The sequence below is a fragment of the Plecotus auritus genome (assembly GCF_963455305.1).
Source record: "Plecotus auritus genome assembly, chromosome: 5".
In the NCBI taxonomy this organism is placed as follows: domain Eukaryota; kingdom Metazoa; phylum Chordata; class Mammalia; order Chiroptera; family Vespertilionidae; genus Plecotus; species Plecotus auritus.
Genome location: NC_137776.1, coordinates 184,555,032 through 184,580,448, shown reverse-complemented (window position 1 = coordinate 184,580,448; position 25,417 = coordinate 184,555,032). Strand labels below are relative to the sequence as shown.

Below are 25,417 nucleotides of genomic sequence, written 5' to 3'. Positions count from 1 at the left end.
TGCTCAGCCACTCATACAGCCTGGGCACTGTGGTTGGGCCCAGGGGCGGCAGGTGCGGCTGGAGACCAGTGCTGTGGGGGAAGTGGGGGGCCCAGCCAGGAGGAAGGTGTGGCCGGGAGGGACCACCTGTGACCAGTCATCCGGGGCCTGGGCTTGGAAGGTGTTCAGGAAAGAGCCGAGGAGTGATGGCAGGAAGCTGCCCCAACCCCGTGCCCACCTACAGAAGCCCAGGGTCCCGGGGGGCTGTGGCCACAGCCTTCACACCAGGCCCAGCTACAGTCAACCAAATGCATCGGCATCACCTTCCCCTCAGTTCTCAGTGGATCTGCCATCACCCACCCAGCTGGCGGCGGCACTCCAACATCCCCACGGTGGGCACCTGAGGGCCCCTGGCTGCCGAGCTGCACTGAAGCTGGGACAGCCACGTCCACGCCCCAGCTCCTCACAGCTTAGGGAAACGTGCGGGGGGAGGCGCAGGACAGCACACACACTGGCCAGACCCTAACCCTTCCCTCCCCCTGGGTGCAGCCGGCGGACACCCCCGTCTGCTGCCGGGCAGCTGGCCCAGGCCCCCTGCTCAGTGGCGTAACACGGGCTGCGGGGGGCGGGGGCAGTCAGCCCCAGGCCTGCGGGGACCCGGCGGGGAGGCGCAGGTGCAGCACGGGTGGTTCAGGGGCAGGCGCAGAGCAGGGAGGCCGCCGAGACGGACCTGCGTGTGACGCTGTCACAGCCCGGCCTCGTCGCGCGCAGACGCTGTGCACAGGGGCCTGCACCGCCCTGGGCCGCACGGTCTCCTTGAGGACAGAGACTCCGACACAGGACGCGTCTAAGTAGCAGCCCCACGGCACGTCTACACGTGCGCACCACGCTGACGCTCGTCACAGCTCTGTCCATCCCGCAGGTGAGCCCAGGGGCTCAGGGAGGAGAGGCGATTCCCAAGCCAGAGCAGGAGCCGCCAGCCAGGAGCCGCCAGCATTCCGCCTGCTGCTCCCAGCACCTTACAAAGAACCCCGTGTCCAGCCAGGGAGAGCGGGCAGGTTCCCGCCACCAGCGGCCAGCAGCGGCGGTGCCCAGCGAGGGGACGACAGAGCGCAGGGAGCCGGAAGCACGCTCACCTCTGAGGCCTGCAGGGCTCCTGGGCGCAGCGGCCTCCCCTCCAAGCGGGTCCCCTGCACTGCCCCGCACCCCCGGGCGCCTGCCCCGCCGGTGCAGGAGGGTGGGCGGAGAGGGGGAATTCCTGGTGAAACCCCGCCACTCCCCCAGCAGCCAGGGGCCCGGCCTGCGGCTGGCTGAGGCGGTTTCTCTTTAACAGGAAAAGAAATGATTCTTGTTTCACTTCGAGCCGCGCTGCTCTCTGGCCGGGGCCCGCCGCCCGCCGCTGTCGTGGAATGCCCGCCCGTGTTTTCCGCCCCAGCAGCTGTTTTTCTCTCTTGATTTTCAGTGCATCCCCTGCCGGCTCCTGGAACAGCTTGCAGACACGGCCACAGCTCGGCCGCGCCCCAGCCACCTGCGGTGGAGCGGGCGGGGGGCTCGGGAGGCGACGCCGGGCGGCGGCCGGTCACATCCTGGAACGGCCAGGGAGGGGGACGCTCGGGGCACAGCTCCCGTGGGCCCAGCGTGGCTGGCTTCTCCCGGGACCCCGAGCCCTCCCACTGCCTGCTGAGCATGGCCGCTTTGAGGACAAGCACGTGGATGCTCAGAGCGGCCGGGCGTGCCCACCCAGGGCCCCGCGGTGGGGGCAGGGCCTCGCCAGGCGCCCACGGAGGGCGGAGGAGCTGCTCCGCTCCCACGGGGTTCGCGGAGGGCTTTCCGAGACCCCGCTGCCGAGTACGTGAGCCCTGGACCCACGGCACCCTCCCTGGCACAGGCAGGCTCGCCCACGGGCGCTGACTCAGCCCGTCATGTGCGGGGGCTGGGCTGGCGGGGCCTCCGCAGGCGGGATACGGGGCCTCACCGGTGAGACAGACCGAGAACGGAGGTCGGCCCGCCGACAGGGGCTTCCCCAGCGCCACGGGGCCTGGCGCCTCCTCACAGGGGCGGGCCTGCGTGGGGGTTCACCTGGGCCAGCCCGGAGGCACCCACCTCCCACCCACCCAGCCTACTGCACCCACACCTGCCTGTCAACGCTCCGCTCAGCTTGTCACCCCCACCCGCTGAGAGCCCTGGGGCTCTGCACTGAGACCCCGGCCCCGCAGGCCAGCCGAGCCCTCACTGCTGGGCCATGTGACCGGATCAGCTCCCCACCTCCCACCCAGCCACCCTGGGGACCTGCTGGGCCAGGCTCTGCCCTCCCCGCCCCCTCGGGGTCCCTGGCAGGCACGGAGCAGGCGGATGGGTGGACTGCGCTCTGCACTGAGGAGACGAAGGCCCAAGGGCCAGGGGTGCACCCTCGGACCCAGAAACTCCACCCCCCATCCTCATGGGACATCGAACCACATCCCCAAGTCTCCAACCCGAAGCCTCACTCCTGACCCAGCTGGGGGTGGCGGCCAAGGGGCACCAGCCACTGACCCTGAAGACCTGAGGGTGGGCAGGTGCCGCGGGGGTGCCCCAGGACCTGGGATGGGGCTGCAGGGGGCACCACGGCAGCACCCAGCAAGCCACCCAGCCCACAGGGCCTCAGGCGGAAGGGGACGGGCAGACTGAGGCCTCAGGAGGGCCAGGCAGCCTGCCCCGGGGGGTGCCCACAGCCAGCTCAGCACGCCCGCCCCACGGCCAGCCCTCCATGGTCACTTTGCGGAACGGCCACTGCCTCCTCGGTCACTGCCAGGACCTCCCACAGCTCCCAACTGCACCCCAAACCCCAAAGCCCTGCCTGACCCGCCCGAGGCAGAGCCCCGTGCTCTGGCCGCCTGGGTAGGTGCCTGTGCCCTGCAGTCCCTGCCAGTGCCCCATCCTGACCCTCTCGGCCTTGTCACTGTCCACCTGTCCGGAGCCCACCAGCACCCCTGGGGGTGGCTAAGGCCAGGGCCCACGTGGGGAGGGGCGCGGGAACCACCTTTCACTGCTGGCTGCTATCTGAATGCCCAGGCACAAGGGTTGGGGCAGGGCTGGGGGCACCCGGCCCGGGCAAGTCAAGCGACCAATGAGTGACCCCCGTGGCAGGGCCACCTCCCTCCCTGGGGGCAGGCAGCACAGAGGCTGGGGAGCAAGCCCAGGCAGCAGCCCCCAGCTCTCAGACCCCACGGAGAGAGCGGGGGGCCCTTTGGCATTGGACGGAGCGGAGTGGGACCCAGAAGCATGCCTTCAAGTCTGCAAACCCAGTCCCTGAACCCACACGCAGTCCGTGGAGCGGCAGCCCCCCGAGTGGGAGACTCGGTCCCGCCGGGGACACACAGCCCGCCAGACCCTGGGGAACCCTTAGCACCTGGCCCCGCGAGCCCTCGGCTGTCAGCGGGGCCGTCAGAGGAAGGGCAGCGCGTACACCCTCGCTCCATCGGGCGCGACTCCCTCACCCATCAGAGCCCGGCCAGGCGCGGGTGCCGGCCGGCGCACGAAGACCCGGGGTCAGCAGGAACTCCTCACGTGCCCGTGTCACACGTGGGACTCACAGCAGATACCCTGCTCGTGGCTGGAGGCCTGAGTTTATACACGACGCTAACCAGCTGCGCTGGGCCATTTTCCAGAGAATAAGCTGGAAAGAGCTCAAAGGGGCAGCAAGAGGTGGCAGGCAGGGACCACGGGACACACCCAAGGTCAAGCAGCCAGCAGGCAGGGGCCACGGGACACACCCAAGGTCAAGCAGCCAGCAGGCAGGGGTGCGTCCAGGCACTGGCCTCCTGCACGAGGCTGGAGCTACGATCCCAGGTCACCTGCAAGTGAGGCAGGCGGCACATCTGCAGGACCCGGGAGCTGGGGGTGTCCCAGCCGCCAAGGGCCCGGGACCCCCCCACCCCCGCCACACGCACACACGCACCCACACACAGCAGGGCCTGACAGCCCAGCGTGTCTCTGGGTAAAAACATAGGACTGCAACCCTCCGTCACGCGGAGAGCCTGGCCCGGAAATTTCTCTCTGCGCCCACTTCACAGACAAGGACACCAAGGCCAGGAGCTGACGCGGCCCGTCAGGGTCCCGGGTGGCAGGAGACGGGGCACACGTGTGAGGCTCTCGCCCACAAGGAGGAGCTCCCAGAGGGATGGGAACCCGAACCCCCCCAACACCCCCACAACAGGAAGACAGAGCCCCGGCCAAGCCTTGGGGAGACCTCGCGCTCACAGCCCCGGACCTGGAGCGAGCCTGGCAGTCACCCGTCCTGACGGCAGAGCGCCGATGGCAGAACTGCGCCGAGAAGCTCCGCACGGGCCCAGGTCCCCACCCGCCGGGCTGGCCGCAGGACAGTGTGGGGGCCACACACCTGGGGGCCTGACCCTCATCCCCGACCCACAGAGCGGGAAGCCTGGAGGGGCGTGTCGTGGGCACCCCGACCCGCCAGGACAGCACGGCGCCAGCTGGTGCTTGCTCTCCTATTTCGGGCTCCAGCTCCACAACCAGGAGGTTCCCAGGGACACGGCGCAGCCTCGCATGGTGTCCACCACCGCCCACACGGCGCGAGGGAGCCAGGCCGTGGGCCCTCCACGGAGATGCCGGCCGGGAGCCCCAGATGGGAAGGACCGGAGAAACCAATCCGGGGGACGGTCATGTGGCCGGAGCCCCTCACTCCTGCACCACAGGGCTAGCCCGGGACCAGCTCTCACCTCCTGCACGCAGGCCTCCGCCAGCCCCTCCCACCCCCTCCCACCCCCTCCCACCCCCTCCCACCCCGCCCCAGGGGCCCGAGCCGAGACTCTGGGCTGCCCGTCCTCCGCCTGCCCCAGAGGGCCCCGGCCCCACAGCTCCTCTGACGCTCCAGACACGGCGCCCAGGAGGATGGCGGGTCCACGGAACCCTCCAGGGAGACCATCCCACCGCCCCAGCCTCAGTTTCCGCCCCTGGAAAGGGGAGAGGCAGACCCGAGGAGCCCTCCGCAGAGCGTCGGGCAGGGAGAGAAGAGCAGCCAGTCCCCTCCCGACCGGAACCGCTGGGGATGCCGTGCCAGGGCCGGCCGGGCCCGGTGGTCCTGGCCTCAGGCTGTGAGCGAGAACCAGGACAGGCACGAAGCGCCGGGCACAGCTGGGCGTTGGGCGCGCGCCCAGCAGCCACGACCGGGCATCGGGAGGCGTGCTGTGCGGCGACCTCCGTGCCCAGCACCTGGCCTCCCAGACAGACCTGCCATGGGCTCCACACGCCGTGGGCAAGACACCGCACCCGCCCAGGCCACGCCGCCCGAGCCCCCCGGCCCTCACCTGCCAGCCACCCGCGGTCGCCTGCCCGCCAGCCCAGGCCGCCTCCCGACAGAGAGGCCAGGAGGTGCAGCCTCATGGCCAGCGCGGGCGAGAGGTCCCACCACGGGGACGGCCCCATCGGCCCCCGGCCCGCGGGCTCGGGGTCCCGCAGCCTCCGGCGGTGCAGGGTGGCGGCTCGGTGGTGGGCGCCTGCGAGGAAGGGGGCCCGGGAGGCCGGGCTCCGCCAGGCAGCTGGGAGCTCCGTCAGGAACGAGTGGCGCTGGGGCTGCCGGCGGCTGAGTTCCCCTTTCCCGGCCGCCCGCCGGCCGCCACCCTCGGCAGACACCTGCGACCACAGGCCGCTCCCATTGGCCGAAGCCCAGAGCTTCTTGGAAAAGGACAGGGACCAGGCTCGTTTCCTCAATCTGAGACACGACCGTCCTGGCAGCAGGCGGCACAGCCGAGGGGCCGGGGCCCGTGTGGCGGCGGGCAGGCCTGAGCTCAAACCCTCTCCGTGCCGGCCAGCTGCCTGGCTGCGGGCAAGTCGGGTGACCGGGCGTGAAGATGGGGTGCCAGCCAGCGCCCCGGGAACGCTCAGCCATTAACTGCACTGTGCTCGTCTCGGCCTGGCCTGGCCTGGGGCAGCGCCCCGGGGAGAAGCCCAAGTGGCGCCATGGGAGGTCGCAGGCCCTTGGCCACCGGCCATCCCACAGCCCCGGCAGGAGGCGTTCTGTGCACAGCGCCCTGAGCGCCGGTCAGGAGCACCCTGCAGGAGGGACAGCAAAGGTGCGGGCCCAGCAGCGGGAGTGGGGGGTCAGGATGGGAGGCGGGGTCCAGGGTGGGAGGTGGAGGTGTCAGGATGGGAGGCGGGGTCCAGGGTGGGAGGTGGGGGTGTCAGGATGGGAGGCGGGGTCCAGGGTGGGAGGTGGGGGGTGGTCAGGATGGAAGACGGGGTCCAGGGTGGGAGGTGGGGGGGGGTCAGGATGGGAGGCGGGGTCCAGGGTGGGAGGTGGGGGGGGTCAGGATGGGAGGCGGGGTCCAGGGTGGGAGGTGGGGGGGGTGGTCAGGATAGGAGGCGGGGTCCAGGGTGGGAGGTGGGGGGTGTCAGGATGGGAGGCGGGGTCCAGGGTGGGAGGTGGGGGGTGTCAGGATGGGAGGCGGGGTCCAGGGTGGGAGGTGGAGGGTGGGGGTGTCAGGATGGGAGGCGGGGTCCAGGGTGGGAGGTGGGGAGGGGTGTCAGGATGGGAGGCGGGGTCCAGGGTGGGAGGTGGAGGGTGGGGGTGTCAGGATGGGAGGCGGGGTCCAGGGTGGGAGGTGGGGGGTGGTGTCAGGATGGGAGGCGGGGTCCAGGGTGGGAGGTTGTGGGGGGGGTGTCAGGATGGGAGGAGGGGTCCAGGGTGGGAGGTGGGGGGGTGTCAGGATGGGAGGCGGGGTCCAGGGTGGGAGGTGGGGGGTGTCAGGATGGGAGGCGGGGTCCAGGGTGGGAGGTGGAGGGTGGGGGTGTCAGGATGGGAGGCGGGGTCCAGGGTGGGAGGTGGGGGGTGTCAGGATGGGAGGCGGGGTCCAGGGTGGGAGGTGGAGGGTGGGGGTGTCAGGATGGGAGGCGGGGTCCAGGGTGGGAGGTGGGGAGGGGTGTCAGGATGGGAGGCGGGGTCCAGGGTGGGAGGTGGAGGGTGGGGGTGTCAGGATGGGAGGCGGGGTCCAGGGTGGGAGGTTGTGGGGGGGGTGTCAGGATGGGAGGAGGGGTCCAGGGTGGGAGGTGGGGGGGTGTCAGGATGGGAGGCGGGGTCCAGGGTGGGAGCCAGCTCACCAGCCCGGAGGGCAAAGGGCGGGTACAGCAGAGCCAGCAGCGGGGGGCAGGGGGGGGGCAGGGCTGAGGACCGGATGGGCCGCAGGCAGGGCTCTGCTGGGGGGAGGGGGCTCGGCAGGAAGCACGGAGGGAGGGGGCCTCCAGCGCTGGCTGCCCTCCAGCCACACAACGGGTCATTCTTCGGGGGCACAGATGTCTTTTGTGGCCCATCAGCCAGCGGCCGGCCCAGGGAGTGGGGGCGCGGGGGCCACTGCACACAGCCTGCAGCCCCCGGGGCCCCGGCAGGCAAGTAGGGGTCCTCCATCCCCACCCCAGGAGGCCCGTGGGCTGCCTGCCCAGGCTGCAGGGGCCGAGGCTGCACGCACAGGCCCAAGGCCCACAGCCAGCGCTGGGAGCCGGCGCCAAGATTTCTTCCTGAGCACGTGGAACCCCGCTGCCCACGGCAGCCCCGGCGCCAGCCGTGGGGCATCGGTGCAGCAGGCGGGGGGGCGCAGTGGGCACCGGTGCAGCGGGCGGGGGGCGGAGTGGGCATCGGTGCAGCGGGCGGGGGGCGGAGTGGGCATCGGTGCAGCGGGCGGGGCGGGGGGCGGAGTGGGCACCGGTGCAGTGGGCGGGGGGCGGAGTGGGCACCGGTGCAGCGGGCGGGGGGCGCAGTGGGCACCGGCCATCCTGACCCCCCCCACCTCCCACCCTGGACTCCGCCTGCAGGACCCTCACGGAAGGGCCAGCACCCTCCGCCCAGCAGCAGCCCCGCCTCGGTCTCTCCAGCGCCCCCTGGCCGCAGGGCACCCCTCTGCTCACACCCCCCTCTCTCACTTGAAACCCAACTTGCTATGGGACCTCGTACCCCATTCACCCCACCTGCTCATGAAGGTCCCCACTCCAGAACCCACTCAAGGTGAAGTTGGAGGTGGGGAGGAGTCCCAGGGCTCCGCTGGGGGCAGCGGGGTCAGGCTCGGGCTCTGGGCTGGGAGGTGGCGCGTCGTCCGAGGTGACCAATCGGCGTGGGTTCTGAGCCGTGGGCAGGCAGGGTTTTCACAATAACGACACAAGCCACCTCTGCGTGGCCTGATTTTAGCAAGACGCTGGCCAGACAGTCCCGAGGCGGCTGCCACCCCGCTCCGGGTTGGCCGGGATCCCTCACTCATGCCTCCCAGCTGCCGGCGCGTCTGGTTCGGCGCCCGGGACCACACCTGGAGAAGCTCATTGATGGACAGGGGCCTGGCGCGGTCCTGCCGGGGTGAGGATCCAGCCCTCGAGTGGAAGGCTTTATTCCCGAAAGGCAGCCATGCTAACTCAGCTGTGGCTGGTGGTCAACCGTGACCCCCCCAGATCCTCCTCGGCCGCCCGAGGGCTGGGCCGTCAGCCCGCACTCCCAGGGCGAGGCGGGCAGGGCGGCTCCCGTGAGATCCCCTGGCCCTCACCCCACTGAGTCAGGTCATTGTGCCCGACAAACCTCACCCCTCGACAGCTACCTCCTGCCGTCGTTAGCCACCAGGGAGGACAGTGCCCGGAGCCCCCGCTCACCCGGAGCCCCCAGGCGGCGCCAAGTCCAGCCCTGCAGGGGCCGCGGCTCAGCAGCACAGGGCCACCTCCTGCCTCGGCGGGGCCACTGCTAGACCCAGGGCTGGTCCTGACCAGCTCACAACACCCCCCCGGGCCCCCAGCACCCCCAACCCCGAAGGTCCTACTTCATCTCGTCCCACCGCAACGTGGCGCGTCAATGATGCGAAGACCCATCCTCTGGGCCCCCTTGCCACCCCCACTTGCCTGCCAGGGGCCATCGGGGCGGAAGAGTGGGTCCAGGTGACGGCACAGGGCCTTCCCCGCCGGCTGGGCGGCCTCGGGGTGGTGAAGCCTGGACACACGGCCCCCCTGCGTGCCGATGCCTGAGGCGGGGCGGGGGCCTCTCATAGGACTGGACGCTCCGCCTCCACCATCCCCACCTGCGCACATAACCCACATCCACGTAGGTCACACGGCCCGGGGTCCCAGCCGAGCAAGGCCCGGGGCCTCCTGCCCCCGAGGGGTCTCACCAGTGGGCCCCGCCCGGGCAGGCCCAGCCAAAGGCGCCCAAACACTTGGCAAGCGCCAGGAACGCGCCAGGAACATGCCAGGAGCTGAGAGAACGGCAAGCATCATGGGCCGCCTCTGGGTGGGCAAAGGGCGGGGGCGCGGAGGGCAGCGGGGCGGGACCGGCTCAGACCAGCGCGTGGGACGCTGACTACGCCCGGGGCTCCATCACTCGCTCACCGGCCCCTGGGCCTCGCTGGAAGTTGGCGGGAAGTGGAGGAGAGCACAGGGAGGCTGCGCCCGCCCAGACAGCTTCCCCTGCAGAACGGGAGGGATGGACGGTGACCTGGAAGCCCCCCCCCCCGCACCCCTCAGTCCCACAGACCGGCTGTTCCTTTCCAACACAGGGGTCCTTGGGCCCAGTCCCTGCCCCAGGTCCGCCTCCCCAGCCCAGCAACGTGAGACGGCGGCCGGGTCACCCCTGGGGGACGGCAGGCCTTCTGCTCCCTCTCACGCCTCTCACCCCACCACCTGCCCTGGACCTGCCCGGGCACCCAGCTCCTGGCCCCCAGGAAGCCCCGCCCCACCGAGGCCCCCTCGCCTCCCCAGGCCTCACCCTCGCCCTCAAGGCGCCCAGCCCTGGCCCGCACCCCTGAGCCCAGTCTAAGTAAACACGCACACGCCAGCCAGGCCTCCGCTTCCTTCCTGCACACGCGGCCGCCGAGCCTGCCGGCAGCAGGAGCAGCAGCGGGGGCGAGCGGTGGGGGGAGGCGCCTGCCCCACGGCGGGCACACTGGCCCCCGGCGCCGCTGCCCCCTCCGTCGTTCACATCCTGGCAGGGTGGGGAGGGCCGCCCAGAGACCAAGGTCCCCACGGAGGCCAGCCAGCCAGCCGCTCCCACATGCCTGGTCTGGGGCAGGGTCAGGAGGGGCTCAGGGAGGTCCCCCTGACAGCTACGCCCGACAGCGGGCACTGCGGGCTGTTTCGAGTCCACCTAAGCGGCCCCAAGCTGGAAGGAGCCCTTCACGAGCACCTACTGTGCGTTGGGCCGGGACTGAGAGGCTGCCACCACTGCGAGTGCCCCAGGGAGGCCAGAGCTCATCCGAGGTGAAGCCACCCCCCAGCCCCCGCCCCAAGCCCTGATCAGGAAGTCGAAGACAGGCAGACCCAGGGGGCCTCCGCCCAAGACTGCTGACCATTGGCTTGAAAAACCCCAAATAAGTCCAGGGGTCTCCCGCCCTCACGCAGCAAGGCCAGCCCTGCTCCCTCTCTGAGGGCCTGGGGCCACGGCGGGGTGGGTATTCTGTCCCACACAAGCCTCGTGTCCAGCCCTGCCCCGCCCCTAGCCCTGGTCCTCAGAGCAGGCCCGGTCATTCCCTGTGGGCCTTCCTGACAGACGCCTCCTCCAGGAAGCCCTCACTGCCCCTGCCGGAGTAGAAAAGTCCAGACCAGACCCCGCCCCCAAAAACACCCCTCAAGAGCGGGGCCCCCACCCTGAAGGTCAGGGGTGGGGACCATCCGGCCCACTGGCCCAAATCATTTGGTCTGGCCCTGCCGAGGGACTAGGGGTGAGTTAATTAAGTCTTTGACCAAACGTAGCAGGCTGGTTTTTAAACTGGTCGTTTTGTATGGCACACGAGTGACGTTGTAAATATCCAAATGGCTCTTGGCAGGAAAGGGGTCCCCCACCCCGCCCTAGGTGCTAGCTTAGTCTGAGCCCATCACCCCGGACTGCAGGTCCGCCCCCCCTCCCCCCACCAGCCACAACCCTCTTCAGAGCCTCTGCAGCCTCTGACCTGTCCTAGCAGCTCCAGCCCTTCTAGGACCCCCGTGACCAGTCCAGCCCACACCTGTCCTCCCGAAGGTCAGGTTCCCCTGGAAAGCTGGGTCCAGGACACAGGCTGTGCCGGCCCCGGCCGTGCTGGCTGCCCTGCAAGCTGCCCCGCTCCCCACAGCGGGCGCACAACCCCCTCCTGGCTCGGCTGTCTGCCACAGAGGGGCAAGCGGGGTGCCGGCCCTCGGAAGGAGGAGGGGCTGCTGTCCGCCCTGGGCCCCCCGCTCTAAGCCCCCTGACCCAGGACCGGTGGCCCTAGGGCCCAGCGAAGGCCCTTCGTCTGGCTGCTGACCCCACACCCAGGGGCGAAGGGTCTGCAGGAGGTGCCTGGGGAGACGAGGCCCTGGGGACAGGAGCCCTGGGGACACACACAGGAGGGCCTGGCTGGAGGCAGCTATGGAGGCCGCCCCCCAGGCTCCAGCGCGGCACTCAGATCCTATCTGCCTTCCCACCTGCCCCTCCTCCCCTCCAGCGGGTTTTCCGGCTTGAAGGTGGGCCCTGGGGCAGCGTCTGCTCCTCCTGGCCACCCAGCCTCCCAGCGGGTCGCAGCACAGCCTGGGGGGAGGCGGGTCCCAGAGGGCCGTCCCCTCCCGCTCTCCCTCCCTGCGCCTCGCCTCGGCGGTTCCCAGGCCCCAGCCGGCAGCATGCCTCGGCACGCCGGCCACAGCGGAGCCCCTGCCACCCCCGCTCCGGGATCGGTGTGACTCACGGGGCCGGCACGCCGCCTCCGGCCCCCACCTGGGGCGGCTGCCCTGCACACACACCTGCCCGGACTTGATGCCAGCGGACGGCAGGACGGGCCTGGGAACGGGTGTCCCAACACGCGGGGCTGGCCAAGCTGGGCGCCGGGAGGTGCTCCCAGGAGGGACCAGGAGGCCGTGTTGGCAGGTGGCCTAGGAGAGGAGCCCCTTCAGGGCTGCAGCCTCACCCGGAGGCCCAGGGCCCAGGGAGCGCCGTGGGCACGGGCAGGCCCGCCGCCCCTCCTGGACGCCCCCAGCCCGGCGCTGCCTTTCCCAGGGGAGGCTGGGCTGCACCCTACGGGGCCGGGTAGGTCAGTGGGCCCGTCCCCTACGGGCCACAAGCACCTGGGTCTCGGGCGCTGGCCGGGCCACTCGGGGAGGCCACCTCCAGGAGGGGTGCAGGGCCCCTGCTCAGGCGCGGCCCAAGGCCTCGCTTTCGGGCGGGCAAGTCTTGTCACCTCCCAGGGACTGGGCGGGCAGGAGGGGCGACGGGCAGGAGGGCGGGGCCTGGCTGTGGTCAGTGTGGGAAACGCCTCCCAGGGCAGCCACCCCTCGGCTCACAGCCTGCGACACCGAAGAGCCGCCGGGCCACCAGGCAGTGACGTCCACCACCCACTCGCCACCCTGTGGTCCCACCGATGGCCACTCCCGGAAGCCCCCAGGAGCCCAGTGTGCTGAGCGCCCGCCTCGGGACAGCCTGCGCTTCCTTCACCCCTCCTTGCCCCCCCGGGGTCATCTGTCCCCCCGCAGCAGGGGCCCCACGGGAGCGGGAGGGACAGACGCAGGGCCACCCATGCCTGCGAGGGACCAGGGAGAGCGCTGCAAGGACCAGCAGGTGGACGGGGAGCAGCAGGCACAGATGTGGGGAGGGGCGCGGGGCCCGGCCCAGCCCCAGGAGCTGTGTCAGCAGGACTGACCCGGCAGCGGGGACATCTGCTGACTGAGGCCAGCGCAGGCCCGCCCCACCCCCACCAGGGGAAGGCGAGGGGCTCGGCCCCGCCCGACGACAGAGCAGGCCGCTCTTCCGGGCACAGGATGGAGCAGGACAATCTGACTTAAGGAAACAAAACAAAGTCACAGCCAAGGGCAGCCTGGCTTTCGCCGGCGCTCGGCTCAGGAGCTCCCGTGGGCAGTGTGTGGCCAGAGGGCCGCCCGCGGGCAGGAGACCCCCGGACGCCCGGCGCAGACGGACACACAGCCAGTCTGCGGCACCCAGGAGCGGCCGCTGGGCGGAGCGAGCTGGTGGGGGGCAAAGGCTCCCACCACCAACCGACCTCCGTGAACCATGGCCCTGCACTGGCTGGGGGGCAGAGAGAGCCCCCTCACACCTGCCCCTGGGGATGGGGACCAGGGCACCCTAGAGCCCTGATAAGCCAGCAGGCATCTCGTTCCCCCGCCCCGTCCCCCACAGGGCAGGCCACCGCTCGCCCTCCTCCACCTCTGGGACCGATGGCATGGTCTGCTCAGGAGGCAGGCGCTAAAACGGCTGGGGGGCCAGGACCCCGTGCACAATGCAGCACAGAAGCGCCTCAGAACAGAGCGGCTGGCACCTTGGGCCCTGGGAACTCAGGGCCTCGCCTGCACCCTCTGCCCTCCCTGGTCATGCCCAGAACACGGGGTGGCTGCCAGCTTCCTGCAGAGCGTGCTACTGGCCCGCTCACCACCCTCCGCACCGCCCGTCTGCCCACTGTCCAGGGGACAGCGTGGGGGCAGGACCGTGGGCTGCGCCCCCAGGGCGGCCAGGTGCCTCCGGGCCCTCCCCCCGCCCCCGCAGCCCCACGCTGGCCCTGCCACCCCGCATGTGTCCAGCTCCTCGGGGCGACGAGGCAGGACCTCACTCGGCTCCCGTCACCGCCCGCCCCGAGGGGGAAGGACACGTTTGTCTGGACAGCGGGAGCCTGTGACCGGCTCACACACACATGCAGAATTTTAGAAAGAAATCAAGCCCCGAATAAAGGTGCTGCCTCCCCGTTCTCCTCGCGCCCCCGGAAACTGATGGCACTGAGGACTGGGGTGGAGACAGCAGTTAACACGCAGGTGTGAAGGGGTGAAACCTGGATACCCCTGGACAGGGGCTGCCCCGCTGCCGTGCTCCAGTAGCCATGGGCGTGAGCCCGGTCGCCGAGGCCAGAGACCCACACGGCGCGTTAGCCGGGCCGGTTCCCAGCGGACGTGACGGAGAGCAGAGTCCTGCCTCCTTGCAGGACAAGACAGGACGGCGACCACGTGGACGGGCTGCGTGAGGACCAGGCGCTGGAGAGTAGGTGCAGGGCGTCCAAGAAACCCACGTGATCGCGGGACCCCGGGTGACGGGCACAGACGGAGCGGCTGCGAGTGCACGGCGCCCCCAAGCAGGGCAGCTCCGAACAGGCCCCACTCTGGGCCTCAACCCCCCACCCACCCCTGCCCCCAGCCCCACCTGCCGCCAGGTCAGGCACCGTGACCCCTGCACTGGGGGCAGCACGAGGTCATGCAGGGCGGCAGCCAGCTCAGCCCATCGGTGACCCCACGACCCCTGGTTGGCTGAGGGCAGTAATGCCAGCTCGCCTGCGGCCCTGGGAACGAACAGCTGGCTGCCGTGGTCCCAGCTCGGAAGCAGAGGGTTTGGGGTTCTGCGCCCCAACGGTCCTGGTCCCACTGCAGCGCCTCCCTGCCCCTCCCCGCCAGGGCCACGGGCTCCAGAAGCACCTGGCAGCTCAGGTCAGGAGCAGGGCGAGGAGCCTCGTGGGGACGACCTCTGCTGGCGTGGGGCCCTGTGCTGGACGGGGCGCTGCCTGGACCGGCTCCTCCCAACACCCCGCAAGCATCGCTGTGTGTACAGGGCTGAGGCCGAGACCACGTCCAGCCCAAGGCCACACAGCTGGTCAGGGACGGGCCAGACCGCGAGCCCAAGGCTGCCTGGGCTCAGGGAGCAGGGGCGGGCGGGGGAGGCACCGGGGAAGGAGGCGGAGGGGGTGGGGGGGGCGGGGGAGGGGGACTAACAACAGGGCGCGGGAGGCCTGGCCAGGCCCACCGAGGGGCCAACCTCTTCCTCCCCCAACAGAGGGGGGTCCCTCCTTCCCACGGGAGATCCCAACAGCGACGGAAACAGAACGCGTGCGCCCCGGGTTTGTTTAGAAACAGAGCCGAGTCGCGCGCTCTCTCCGCCCTCGGAGGAGCTGGGGCGGGGGCGTGGGGCTGGCGCTGACTTCTCTGTCTGGCTTTGGTAACAGAGCTGAGGGTGGGTGATTTGGGGGGTTCCTCCTTGGGTGGGTGTTTCACAGAATCTCCGCGTCTCCCTGATCCGCCACTTGCACAGACCCTCCGGGGGAAGCTTGCACCGAGCCAGCCAACCGCAGGCTCCATTTCCTCTAAGACCCACCCGCCCCAGAGCCCTTCAACCGCGCCCCCCGCCCCCCCGCCCCCAACCCCAAGCTGGAAGGCACCCAGGGGGCCAGAGCTGTGTGCTGGGCGGTAAGCTGAGCCGGACGACCCAGCAGCCCGTCCACAGGGTCCTGGGCTGACCCCGAGATGAACCGGTTAGGTCTGGGCCAGGGCCTGCCTGCAGCCTGCGCCCGCCTGGGACCCGCCTGGCACAGCATCCCCGGCAGCCTGACCCCAGGGCTCCAGGGGGGCCGACGCCCACCAGGGCCCCTCCGCCTCCTCCACGGAGCTCGCCCACGGCCAGAGCCCGACTGCGCCAGCCCAGTGCCCCGAAGCCGCTGAGACTCCGGGCAGGAAGGTGTCCTGGGGTGCCCGGGCCAGCCCCGGCCACGGCAGCCGCCCCCGCTCACCGCCTCGCCCGCCCTGCAGGCCGCCCGTGCTCCAGGCCTGCCCACTCTCCAGCCCCGGCCCTGGGAACCGGGTCACTTCCAGGAACACACCAGCTTGCTCGCCTCCAGGTTTGGACATGCAGTTCCTGGGCCGGAAACTCCCACGAAGCATCTCCAACCCCGTTGAAACGCCTCCTCCAGGAAGCCCTCCTGGCCCCCCAGCCAGGACACAGGCCTCTTCTACTGCACACCCTCTGTGAGCACTCGCCACGCTGCGGGTGCCCCCAGCCTGCCTGTCTGAGGCTGCCAAGGTCTCGGGACCCTGAGGGGAGGAGCCACAACCGGTGCACCGGGCATCCCTGGGGCCTGGCACACAGCAGGTGCCAAAGAAAGGCTTACTAAGTGGATGGATGGGTGGGGGTAGGAGAGCTGGGGTTCACCACAGTCCTTAAGAACCAGCCGAGCAAGCACCAGCTTTCAGAGAGACCCCAAGGCACGAGCAAGCTGTGCAACCACGAGCAGGTTGGACAACCTCTCTGAGCCTGTATTTCCTCTTCTGCAAAGGGACGTCACAGACGAAGGAAGTGGCTCGGAGTGGAGGGTAAGCGGCCACGAAGCTGGCCTTACCGCATCTGTCCCCGCAGGTGATGACCACGGGTGGGGAGGTGCAGGTGGCCCCCAGCCAGCAGACCTGGGCTGATTCCTGGCCGCCTGACTCACGGTGGGCGGGGCCACAGGCATCTGACTCAACCCCGCCGGCCTACCTGTCCTCGTCCTCAGAAAGGGGACAGCGCCTCCTCGCAGCTCCCTTCCCACGTCACAGAGTGCTTGCTAGTGGGACGCCTACCCGCCCCCCCCACGGCCCTCGGCACTAGGGACAGGCAGGTGAACCAGGCCGGCCCTGCCCGGGGACACCCCGTCCCGTCAGAGATAGACCGACAGCCTTTCCCAGGAGCCCAAAGGGCCCCATCAGTGATGCAGCAGCAGAAGGCGGAGCCGGGGGGGGGGGGGCGGCACTCTGTCCAGGTGCAAACATCAAGGAGGGCTTCCTGAAGGAGGCACGGCTCACCTCCCTCCGGCTACAACACGGTAGACTCCATTCCCCCAAACCACACCTGGACACTCCCTACACAGCCGGGGGACCCACCGGTCAGGCCTATATACATACACGCCCACCGTGAGGTCAGCCGCCGCGGCCTCTGCGCCCGGGAGGGTGGAGGCAGATGAAGGGGACCCCGGGCGGCAGGAGGCACTGAGACTGGGGTCCGGCCCATCGCCCGGCCCAGGACCGCGGTAAACAGCGCCGCCTGTCTGGGCTGCGGTGTCCTCACCTGGAACACGGGCCGGCAGGGCTGCCCGAGGACACACGTGGCCGAAGCCGAGCACGGTGCCCGGCGCGCAGGAGGCGTGGAGCTGCTGCGGCCGGCAGGCAACCGCCACCGCTCCTGGTGCGCCTCGGGGGTCACCTTCCACCACCGCCACTCCCAGTCCCGGGGGGGGGAGGCGCTAAGACCGTGGCTGAAACCCACACTTCTTCCCGCCGACCACGAAACCCGCCTTACTTACGGAGCACGGGTTCCGACGGCCCCCTCACCGGCCCTGGCTCCACCTCCCCGCTCAGTGGCGCCGGCCCAGCCCCTCACCCCTTCTGGGCTCCCGCTTCCTCATCCGTAAGGGACTCAGCTCCAGGCCCCTCCCCTGCTGACAGGCGACAGGCAGGCGCCATCGGCGGGCCTGGCCACAAGTCCCCAGACCCCAGGCCCCACCCAGGTCTGCAGCAGCCCCCCCAGGGAAGGGGTCCTGAGCCCCTCTGGGCCTCCCCTCGCCCAGACAGCAGGTTCCAGAAGCTCCTCCACCAGCTCCACACGGAGGCCTCCCGCTCCCCTCAGGGATCAGAGAGCCCCAGCTACTTGCCCGGAGTCACACAGCTCAGAGTGGCAGAGCCGACACGTCCTTTCCCACCGTCCCTGTCCGCCCAGCCTGCCCGCAGGACCTGGGGAATGGCCTTCACCACCCAGCAACCTGGCCCCTGGCCCCTGTCTGTGTGCCCCCTCGGCCTCCCTGAGCCCCGATTCCCTCCTCTAAACACAGTGTGCCCACTGCAGGTGGTCCAGGTGCCAGGCCCCACTCTGGCCAAGGGAGAGGTCGCTACCCATTGTTGCCTAAGCCCCCGCCTCCCACCATCTTCTCGATGGGGATCAGCCCAGGGAGAGACCCAGCCCCGGTGGGCGCAGGGGCCGGGACCGTGGCTGCCCGCTTCGGCCTCCTGACTGGCAGGAAGTCCTTGGCCTCCGGGCAGCAACGTCACCCCCTCCCAGGCCTGGGTTCCGATCCCGCCCTCCACGCCAAAGCACCTGACCTCCCTCACACGGGCAGGTCACGAGGGGTCCGTGGGCCCCGAGTCATGTCACCCTGCCCCGCGTCACAGCCTCCACCCTGCCCTGGGCAGCCGTGGGGAAGGAAACGGAGCCAGGCACCCAAGAGAGAGAGAGAGGCTGGGCTGGGCCTGGCACCCAGGGCCTGGACACCCAGTCCTGTGACGGGCCGGCAGGATGTTGGGAAACCCACGAGCCCTAATTTCAACACCGCCAGCCACGTCACCAGCTGGTTTCCACACGCAGCAGCGCGGGGAGGGTCGCTGCCCTCCGTCTGCCCGCCGCCCGGCTCCAGCCCCCTCCGCCACCCCCCACGCGGGGGAGGGCCCTCGTCCTCAGGGACACACGAGACAAGGAGGGGCCACCTCGAAGGTGCAAGCCCCCCCCCGCCCCCCAAGCCTGCTTCCCATGCCCTGGGCCCAGCTGCAGGCCAGTGAACCGGGGGGACAGGCCCAAACTGGGCCACAGGCTCTGCTCCGTCTGAGCCCCGAGGCTGGCAGGAAAGGGGCGCTCTGGAGAGAGAAGGGCGTCCGGCCCTGAAACTGCCTCCTGCCCTGGGAGGCGCGGCCACGTCCGCCAAGGTGCCCAGCTAAGGGCGCACACACACACTCGCCCCGGCCCCTGGCCGCTCGCCTCACCGCCCCCCACAGCCGGTGGGGCCCACTTGTCCCGCCGGGCCTGGGCCTGCACGCTTCTGCTGAATTTCAAGTGAAAACAAGAGTGGGGCCAGGCCGAAACCGGTTTGGCTCAGTAGATAGAGCGTCGGCCTGCGGACTGAAAGGTCCCGGGTTCGATTCCGGTCAAGGGCATGTACCTTGGTTGCGGGCACATCCCCAGTGGGAGGTGTGCAGGAGGCAGCTGATCGATGTTTCTCTCTCATCGATGTTTCTAGCTCTATATCCCTCTCCTTTCCTCTCTGTGAAATATCAATAAAAACATATTAAAAAAAAAAGAGTGGGACCGGGACAGCAGCCACCACCCAAGGGCACCCCCAAATGGTCCCCTGAGCGCTGAGGGCAGCCGGCCCACGCTTACGTGGCCTGCACTCCTGGACCCAACTCTGCTGAGCATGAGTCCAGGTCCCGCACTGCCGCCCCCCCCCCCAGACTCTCGGGGCCCCGCCACACCACGGGCTCTCCGAAGGGCCAACGTTCCTACCCGACTGCCCCCTCCACTAGGGTCCAGCACAGCGTCCAGCCGACTCGGGGGGACAGAGAAGGGTGACGGGGCCATCACAGCGCAGTGGGCTTCAAATCCCGAAACGCTCTCTGCGGCCAGGCCGCACCGGTGACACGAATTTCCACGAGGGCCAACCACGCGCCCTTCCTCAGACGTGGAACCGGGGCCTACACGCCAGGCGAGGGCCCCGATCTGGGGACAGCGGAGAACCCACGGGGGCCACGGAGAGTGACCAGCACAGAAATAAAGCAGGTCACTGGGGTCACCAAGGGGGGAGGCCAGCCTGGACACAGTGGCCAGGAAAGGCCACGGCGAGTGGGGGGGGGGGGGCCTGCCAAGCCAGGGGCGGGGCAGACAGGCCCCGGGGCAGGGCCTATGGCAGAGGAGGCCTCTGCAGGGACAGATTTACTTCGATGCCCCTCCCCCCGCTGCTCCCCGGCTGCTAAGTGGCACGGAGGGAGGGAGTGTCCTGGGGCCTCCAGAGTGAGGGTGAAGTGACAAACGGCCACGGTCAGGTGGGACCTCAGGTCTGCCAAGGCTGCAGCCCGGCACACACACGCACACACGTACCTGACACACATGTACACACATACCTGGCGCACACGCGCGCGCACATGCACACACACGCACAAGCACACATGCGCGCGCGCACACACACATGCACACATGCACGCGCGCGCACACGCCCCGGGCAGCCCGGCCTGCAGTGCAGCCCCACAGCCCGGCGCCTGCGAGGGGGAGCGGCCGCCGCACAGTGACCCGGCTGTGTTTGCTTAAGGACAGATTGCCCGGCGGCAGGGAGTGTCTTATCGCCAGGATCCTCCGGCCGGTCCCCCCCCGCCCCCCGACTGCAGGCAGGAGCTGTGGGAACTGGGAGCGCCCTGAGCAGCTCTGCAGGGTCAGCGAGAACTGCCAGCTGAGCGGCCAGAGCCAGCGGGGCGCCAGGGACGGCGGGCGGCTCCCCGGGTGTCAAGCCGCGAGGGCCCGGAACCCGGAGGTGCAAACGAGGTGGCACGGCATCACCCCCTGCGGCTCTCCACCCCGTGCCCCGCAGGGGGCCCCTGCGCTCCTCCCTGCCCCCTGCACGGGGGGCACGTCCAGGCCTGGGAGGTGGCTGAGAGGCAGAAGCAGTAAAACCGAGGCAGACGTCGAAGGCGGAGACGAGAGAAGCCCCCACGCCAGGCAGGTGGCTGAGCTCTGTGCCACCTGCCCCCCCGAGAGTGGAGACCGCCCTCTCGCTGCCCCCCTCCCCCCCCCAGGGCAGGAGCTGGCCCTCAGGAGGCAGGGGTCAGTCCTTGTCCTGGGCACTGCACGGCCTCGGGCAAGGGACCCACCTCTCCGGGTCTGGTGGACAGTCCCTCAGCCCTTCACACCCTGACACCTCTTTCCAGGGGCAGCGTCTGGAAGCGGGGAGACCACCGGCTCAGGCGGAGGCCCCAGCGTGTGGGGGCTGCTTCGTCGTGGGCTCCCATGGCCAGGCTCAGCAAACACAGGCCCCGGCCGCCCTGGCCCGCCCAGGGGGCTCAGGGATGGGGCTCAGGGAAGGGAGGTGGGGGGCTCAGGGACAGGGGCTCAGGGACAGGGGGCAGCTGCGGCCGATGCCAGGAAGGAGGCCGAGTCTTCCACTCCCCCGAGCGCCGGCTGCAACCAGCCCCTGCCGCCGACACCCCGGGTAACTGGTTCCAGATTTGGCCGGGGGAGACAGGAGCAGGGCGCCCTGCTGAGGAAGCTGGGAAGGCCGAGATAATGCGGCATTCCTGAGCCCGTGCCAAGGCCCACGGACCGACCGGGAGGGGCGGCGTGCAGCGAGCCGGGAGGAGAGGCGCGCCGAGACCACCCAGGCAGCACGGGTGCGTGCGGGAGACACCCCGGACCACAGGCCCTCCCGGCCGCCTCCCTGCTGGGGCCCTGGCGTCTGCGAGCCTGCGACTCCCATCGGCCAGCGGCCCAGCACCTCCCCGGGGGCTGCTCTGAAACGCCGGGCCTGGCCCGAGACGCAGACAGTGTCAGCCACCCCCAGAAGGGACGGGGTGCACGCAGGCGCCAGACAAAATCCTACAGTTCGAGGCTCCGGCCAAGACAGGACAAAGCTCCTAGGGGTTGCTCACCTGACCGCTGACCCCCCACCTCGCACCGCCCCAAGCTTATGCAGAGGGCCTGGTTTCACCGCTGCACCCGGACCCCCCTTCATTCCCCACCGAACACTTCACAGCCTTCCTGACACCGCGGGAGGGACTGCCCGCACCAGGTGACCGTGGACAGGGCACAGCCCTCCTCAGCCTCCGTTTCCCCATCTGTAAGAAGGGGTGGGGGCAAGGGGCAGGGCGTGGAGGTTCTGCCCATCATATGATGTTCAGAAACAGCCAGGGCCATGGCCCGCCCACACGCCCAGCTCCTCTCCCGCACCCGGCGCCGGCTCCTCCCAGAGGCCCTCCGGTCACTGCAGGCAGGGCGGGCACAGCCTGGCCCATCGATGGACCCCCCACCCTCTGCCCCTCCTGGCCCACTTGGGGGCAGGGCTGGCGCGGGGGCTGCTCCGTCTCTACCACACCTCCACCAGGCCTCCCAGAGGGCCCGGCGGGCAAGGCAGGGCCCCCACTGGAATCGGGGCCTGCCCCGTCTGAGCCTCAGCTGCCCACTCGGGCTAGAGACAGGTACAGGGACCGTGCCCACGACAGGCGCCCGGAGGGACTGTCATCCGTACCGTCAGCAAAGACCAACCCCAGGCCCTTCCGAGAGCCTCTCGGAGGTCAGCGGCCCGTCCCCACGGCAGGGAACCCCACGATACACAGGGGTTCCCAGTGCCCACAGAGGATGCTCGCTGGACCTCGCGGCCACCTGGACACACAGGCCCCGCCCCCGGCCTCCACGGCCTCCACGCCCTCCAAGCACCTGGCCACTCAGCCCAGCGGGAAGGGGCCGTCACTCTGCCCAGATGTAGGGGAAGTCAGCCACAGCGCTACAAGGGAGAGGGCAGTGCCCAGAGAGAGAGCTGCAGGGGAGAGGGGAGAGGGGAGAGGGGAGAGGGGAGAGGGGAGAGGGGAGAGGGGAGAGGGGAGAGGGCAGTGCCCAGAGAGAGAGCTGCAGGGGAGAGGGGAGAGGGGAGAGGGGAGAGGGGAGAGGGGAGAGGGGAGAGGGGAGAGGGGAGAGGGGAGAGGGGAGAGGGCAGTGCCCAGAGAGAGAGCTGCAGTGGAGAGGGGAGAGGGCAGTGCCCAGAGAGAGAGCTGCAGGGAGAGTGGAGAGGAGAGAGGGGAGAGGGGAGAGGGGAGAGGGGAGAGGGGAGAGGGCAGTGCCCAGAGAGAGAGCTGCAGGGAGAGTGGAGAGGAGAGAGGGGAGAGGGGAGAGGGGAGAGGGCAGTGCCCAGAGAGAGAGCTGCAGGGGAGAGGGGAGAGGGGAGAGGGGAGAGGGGAGAGGGGAGAGGGGAGAGGGCAGTGCCCAGAGAGAGAGCTGCAGGGGAGAGGGGAGAGGGCAGTGCCCAGAGAGAGAGCTGCAGGGGAGAGGGGAGAGGGGAGAGGGGAGAGGGGAGAGGGGAGAGGGGAGAGGGGAGAGGGCAGTGCCCAGAGAGAGAGCTGCAGTGGAGAGGGGAGAGGGCAGTGCCCAGAGAGAGAGCTGCAGGGAGAGTGGAGAGGAGAGAGGGGAGAGGGGAGAGGGGAGAGGGCAGTGCCCAGAGAGAGAGCTGCAGGGAGAGGGGAGAGGAGAGAGGGGAGAGGGGAGAGGGGAGAGGGCAGTGCCCAGAGAGAGAGCTGCAGGGGAGAGGGGAGAGGGGAAAGGGGAGAGGGGAGAGGGGAGAGGGGAGAGGGGAGAGGGCAGTGCCCAGAGAGAGAGCTGCAGGGGAGAGGGGAGAGGGCAGTGCCCAGAGAGAGAGCTGCAGGGAGAGTGGAGAGGAGAGAGGGGAGAGGGGAGAGGGGAGAGGGCAGTGCCCAGAGAGAGAGCTGCAGGGAGATGGGAGAGGAGAGAGGGGAGAGGGGAGAGGGGAGAGGGAGAGGGGAGAGGGCAGTGCCCAGAGAGAGAGCTGCAGGGGAGAGGGGAGAGGGGAAAGGGGAGAGGGGAGAGGGGAGAGGGGAGAGGGGAGAGGGCAGTGCCCAGAGAGAGAGTTGCAGGGGAGAGGGGAGAGGGCAGTGCCCAGAGAGAGAGCTGCAGGCGAGAGGGGAGAGGGCAGTGCCCAGAGAGAGAGCTGAGGAGAGCAGGGAGAGTGGAGAGGAGAGAGGGAGAGGGGAGAGGGGAGAGGCAGTGCCCAGAGAGAGAGCTGCAGGGAGATGGGAGAGGAGAGAGGGGAGAGGGGAGAGGGGAGAGGGGAGAGGGAGAGGGGAGAGGGCAGTGCCCAGAGAGAGAGCTGCAGGGAGAGGGGAGAGGAGAGAGGGAAGAGGGGAGAGGAGAGAGGGGAGAGGGGAGAGGGGAGAGGGGAGAGGGCAGAGGGGAGAGGGGAGAGGGCAGTGCCCAGAGAGCGCGGAGGAGGGGCCTGGGAAAGAGGAAACAGTGTTCCCAGCTCCACACCCGCGCACAGGCTCCCCCAGCGCTGCGAAGGGAAGATGCAGGAGCCCAGGGTTTTTGCAAAAGGAGGCACACCAGCTCCGATCCCAAAATCACTCCGCTGGGCCTGGCCCTGGCCTCCCGCACCCGCCTGCTGGGCCTGGCCCTGCCCTCCCACACCCACCTGCTGGGCCCCTGTCCTCCCGCACCCGCCTGCTGGGCCCCTGCCCTCCCGCACCCGCCTGCTGGGCCCCTGCCCTCCCACACCCGCCTGCTGGGCCTGGCCTGCCCTCCCACACCCGCCTGCTGGGCCCCTGCCCTCCCGCACCCGCCTGCTGGGCCCCTGCCCTCCCGCACCCTCCTGCTGGGCCTCTGCCCTCCCGCACCCTCCTGAACTGGAGGGGAGGCCTGGCCACGCCAGGGCACCTGGAGCGTGGCGGTGAGCTCGGCTCCAGCACGGACCCTGAGACCCACTCCAGCAGGGCCTCCCGTCTCCTGCTCAGAGGAAGTGACCGCCAAGCCCCCGTGGCCAGCCCGGTGCCCCGCGCAGCGGGGATGCTCAGGAAGCCACGGGCCCACCAAGGGGAGGCGGCGGCCCCACGCCTGGAGTGGCCCTGACGCACCAGCACGCCCTGCCATCACCGTGCCGGGCACAGGGTCACGGCGGCCCCCGGCCCACCCGGCTCCTGCCCTCTTGAGCCCACAGTCCGGTGAGGGAGACAGGCCGGCGGGGAATCCCCTACACAGGCCAGACCAGGAGGTGGCCCCCCAGGTGCTCAGGCACCGAGTTCCCGTTCCAGAAACTTCTGCCTCCGCCGGGTCACTTGGGCAGGCGGTGGACGACCCCGCAAGGCACAAGCCTGCTCCCAGCGGAGCCGTCTCCCGAGTCCCCGGGATGTTCATCAGAGCCATTACGCGCGCTCCGCCATCAGGACACAAATCACAGGACGAAGCAGCTCGCTACCAACCAATGCCAGCACTCGGTCACGGTGAATGTGTGCCTTGGCGGCCGGCGGGAGCCAGCACCTCAGCCCCTCGGCCTCCCCGGACCCACACCTGGGCCACCGCGGCCACCGCCCTGGCCGGCCGCCCCCACCGGCCGGACGCCCGGCCAGGGGCTCGGCCCAGCCTCGCAGGCGGCAGGCCGTCAGCGCAGCCGGGGGTGGGCCTGGCAGTGCCTGAGGGAGGCCTGTTTCTTCACCCGCCGCGTCCGAACCTTAAACAGGATCTCCACGTTCCCTGCTGGCTCTGAGACCGGGTGCCTGACCCGGAGAAAGTTCCAGAGTCAACGAGCTGATGAACAAATGAGCGGAATGGTCACCGCATCCATTAGTGAGTCAGACGGCGGGGCACGTGGGAAAGTTGTGGGAAAGTCACGTCTGACGGCAAAGGCCGCTCTCCGCTCCCTCCCAGCAGACAACGGGGAGCAGTCGGAGAGGAAGCCATGTGGGGTCGAGGCAGAGGCAGGCCCGAGGCAGATGTGGGGGGGCTCTGCGGGCAGAGGCACCTCGCAAACCCTGCCAGGCCTCCCGGTTCCCAGACCACCCAGAGGGGGCTCCCAGATCCCCGCCCCGAGGACAGACGGGGTCCCCTGGGCGGACAGACAGACAGGCCTCGGAGCCCTGCCCTCCCGCCCCGTATGCCCACCCTCCTGCCCAGGGAGCGCCCAGACCTTGGCCCTGCCTGGGGCAGACCCCACTCATAGGGACTCCGGGACTGAGGACAGAGGTGGGGTTGTCCCCACCAGAATGCCTCCGTCGTGGCCCTGGGTCCCAAACTCAGCCCCGGGGCCACGGAGGCCGGGGCGGCTCCCCCTGTTTCTGAAGAACTGTCCCCGGACCCGAGAGGGGGGAGCCACAGCGGCGGCAGCAACGGTGTTCAGACAAGGCGCCCACACCTGCACCACCCCCACCCCCGTCCCGGGAAAAGGAAGTGGCTCGGGAGGCTGGTTAGAACCCGGACCCCCGACTCCCCCCACGA

The 25,417-nt window shown here is 70.1% G+C and overlaps 1 protein-coding gene across 3 annotated transcripts in view; it reads right to left on the bottom strand.

Moving 5' to 3' along the window:
* RXRA (retinoid X receptor alpha) overlaps positions 1–25,417 on the bottom strand; it is an 82,091-nt gene that overhangs the window by 25,639 nt on the left and 31,035 nt on the right. The window contains exon 1 of one of the 3 annotated variants that reach the window (XM_080668436.1): positions 16,980–16,996. The exons of the other annotated variants lie outside the window; for them this stretch is intronic. The gene's annotated coding sequence lies outside the window, so the exon portion shown is untranslated. Of the gene's footprint in view, positions 1–16,979; positions 16,997–25,417 lie in introns of those variants that run through there. 3 annotated transcript variants of the gene reach the window in all.